We start from the raw sequence: 3,889 nt of genomic DNA on the forward strand, positions 1-3,889 counted from the left end.
CCGGGCACGACTGGGTCCAGCGCCCGACATGGTCACACACCCGCACGCCTCGCTAACAAACCCACGCACACACGTGCCCGAGCCTGCCACGGGCCGAGTCCGACGCATCCACCACGCGCAAACACGTGCACCGCATCCACGCTCGCCGTGGTTTATTACCCTAGTACTTCCTACGATCCAAAATAAGTGTCTTGGTTCTAGTTCAAATTTGTATCTTTTCATCACACTGCAGCAGCAAGAAAGAGGAGCAACATCAACAATCTAAGGATGATGCGGGGAACTAGCAGGAAGGTGACGATAACTTAGAAACTTTTTTTTTTGGAAAAGGAGGAGGACCCCCAGCCTCTGCATATGAACGATGTATGCAGTCACTTTATTAATTATTCACAAAAGATCTTACAAAGTCATACAACAGTAAGACTAAAACCACCGTCTAGGCAACATCTGTCGCTACTCCTATCCAGTTGATGAAGGGATGCTGATAGTCTGGGCCTAATACCAAACAAACCCCACAGCAAAACCTAACATCTAAGACCTGAGGTCCCAACCAGGACGCCTGCCGGGTATGGACAACAACTAGTCCGGCGCACTCCTCAACCCGGACACGTGCCGGGTATGAGGCCGCCGCTGCCACCTGCCGTCAATCCATCTTGAGTGTTGTACTGCTGCATGAACCTTGCCAGGCCTGCCGTCGACGCCACCACGACGCCAGACAAGGCCACCATCCTGTGTGTGTCCATCCACGCGCGCCCATCGCCGAAACTCCGCGGCGCCATGTCGCTGTGATCCGTCATCGGCCTTGCGGTAGTTGTAACACCGCTCCTCCTCTTGCCACCTCCATCCATCACTTGCTCCAAAACGATGCCCCCAGGAGGGAAAGCGATACAGAGAACGCCATCATCGTCCGATCCGGAAGACCCAGATCTAGGATTTCCCCCGAAGCATCCCGAGCCTGATGACGCAAACTGCAACGACGATGCCTCGACAAGGAAACGACATCAAAGACGCCGCCATCGTCCGCCATGACCGTAGTTGGCACGACTTTCATCGGCACTTGCGGCACCGGGCGTGCGCCGTCGGCGTCGCTGGTCCCTTCAACCGGAGCAAACTCCAAAATGATGCCCTGAAGAGGGACTACGACCCAAAAGCACCGCCATCGCTCGATCCCAAGGAGATCTAGGGTTTCCCCCGGAGTTGCCCGCGCCGTCAAGGACCAAACAAGGATGGAATCCGCAGATCCGCCAAGCTGCCGACGTGCCGCACCGCCATCGCGCCGACCACGACCCGGAGACCAAGCCCACGCTTGGGCCCTGATCCGGCTGTGCCGCCACCGATCCGGTCGCGCCGCTGCCTCCCTGACAACCGCGACGCCCCAAACCTTGAAGCCGCCTGCCGTGGAGGTATGGAATCGCCGGAGCGCCGCCACCCCCTGCCGTGACGTCCGGCCGAACACCACGCTCCTGCCCGGGGGTGCTGGCCCGCGCCAGCCCCTCACGAGCGGGAGGGCCCCGAGTCCCCGCCGCCGCCGGCGACGGCAAGGCTTCACCCTACCGCTCCCTCGGGCGGCGGCGAGGGAGGACGAGGAGGAGAAGGGGAGGCTGGGCGATTGGATCTGGGAGCCTCCCGGCCGCCACACGGGGGCGACTCGGGAGGAGGCAGGAGGGGGGAGTTCTCTAGTTGTCTATCACTTAGAAACTAGTAAGCTTTTGTTCCATCCATCTCATTGCTTCATCTACCATTTTGATCAGTTAGATCAGTGAGCAGTCGCAGGAACTACAATTTCTCAGTTTGTTCGTGCAGTTTTCTTCGTCTAGTGGGCGCATGTACACCCTTAACCTCATAGATGCTGGCACTAGCACAGTTCAAGTAGGCCCATTTTGTCGATCGTAAATTTGCAACGCAGTTCGGTTCGAGAAAGTAAACAAATTTGCAACATACCGTATAATTATTTATTTTCTGAGATGCCTAAGTAGTAAGTACACGTGATTTCCCGAGCTAAAAGCCTTCCACACCGGCAATGGGCAAACGATCCCGCAACGATGCAGATGATCCATCCCAATGCAAATTGACATCCTCACATCCTGTGCATGTGTCGTCTCGGCCCTACCATCCACCGTCTTCTTTCTTCGGCCCTATTTTCCAACCTCCAGTTAATTCCCGCATTAGTTAATGTCCAGTCAGTGACGGAGCCGGGTTGAGCATAAGGGAGGCGAAGACAACCGCACAAGAGATTTTTTTTTCCCCTTAGGTTAACCCCTTTACACTAATTTCTTAATAAAACTAACCCGACTCTTACAATGATAAGAGGAAAAATGTATATAGCAAACTAATAGAAAGACAACGACACAAGAAACGTAGATTCATGAAATTTTATTATTGGCATAATTGTTCGATTAGGAGTTTGTATAACAACTAAATTATGTTCCAGCTATTACCGTGGTTCTTGGAATCCCCATATTCATCATTTCCTCCGAAGGGAGATGATTTGGACATTAACCACCTGATGCAATAAATACAGAATAATTATTAGATATCATGTATTAAGAAATTCTAAATGTTTGAAATTAAATACTTCTTGCTTACGCCGTGGCATCTATTGAAGTGTTTAGTCTTAGTTAGGATTAGGCCGGTTCCCTTCTCGCCAGTTTGCACATCGTTTGCAGTAGCATCATATTCCGACAGTTGAGAGCTAGTTCAATTTAGTTTAAAAATATATGAATTGGTTCCGCTCTCTTCCTCTTCATGTCTACACAAGTACAAATAAATAACTAAAAATGATATAATTTGATTATTAATGCCTACCGTGTATGATTATACTTCTATAATTTGTAAAGGCACGAACTAATCTGATGTGAAAATAAATAACCTTTTCCCCTCGTTTTGTTGTCGCTCATTCGTGCGTCCGGCCTGCCGGCAACCTGTGCGTGGTCCGTAGATCGACGTCTGTCTGTCCCGGCGTCCCCTTCCCTTCTCGGCTTCTACCGGCGCGACAGCGTGAGGGCGATGAAAAGATCCAATCGCAGCAGGCCTACTCCCTGGTGGGAGGGGTGTCATCAGTAGCCGACGCCGTCGTTATTCACGTACCATTTCCTGATTGATCTAGCATCTAGGCGACGTTGACGACGATCAAATCTCACCCACACCTAGCGTGCCACTTAAGTCAATGAGACGCACGCTTGCACGGCCCTGATCGACCACCGTGTGAATATCCAGACCCTCTTCGTCGCTGTCCATCAAGATGGAACTGATTGATCGATCGGTCGACGAACGGACTAGCGAGCAGCATGTATGGTCATGCATGCAGGATGGAGAGCCAGGCGTACGGATGATTTGATTCCTCCTGCGGGACACACGACAAGAATGCATACTACTATCCAGCGCATATCAGCGGCTGGATTGCCCATCGTGCCACTGTTGTGCACGCATCCATCGCCTGCACAGCACAGCAGTTTCGCGACAAGAATACGGCGGATGGCTATATTTTTCCTCCCGGAACTGTTCACGATGAGGCCATGTCGCCTCATTTTCAGCTTTTATATGACATGTAGCCGTTGTTTCTCCTGTCATTATTATTACGGCACCTCACGACTGACGCGCCGGATCGCCCCTGCCGTTGGCGTCCCTGCGTCGCTGGCCGTCAGAGGTTTTCGTTCGGAGAATTTAAGGCGCAGGCCAGACATCTATCTGAGGAGACGTGCTTGTCGCGTGGGCAAAACATTTGGACGTGTTTTCCAAATATTTGGATGCACTTGTTTTTCCCTCTCTCTCTCTCTCTCTCTCTCTCTCTCTCTGTGGAAGATTGATCAGGAAGGAAAGAAGCGTGTCCCTTGGTTTGGGGCCCCTCTCTCTCGAGCAATGCTACATCTACGAAGGGAGGAAGGGGCCCATC

This window comes from Triticum dicoccoides, chromosome 1B (genome assembly GCF_002162155.2).
Source record: "Triticum dicoccoides isolate Atlit2015 ecotype Zavitan chromosome 1B, WEW_v2.0, whole genome shotgun sequence".
NCBI classification, from domain to species: domain Eukaryota; kingdom Viridiplantae; phylum Streptophyta; class Magnoliopsida; order Poales; family Poaceae; genus Triticum; species Triticum dicoccoides.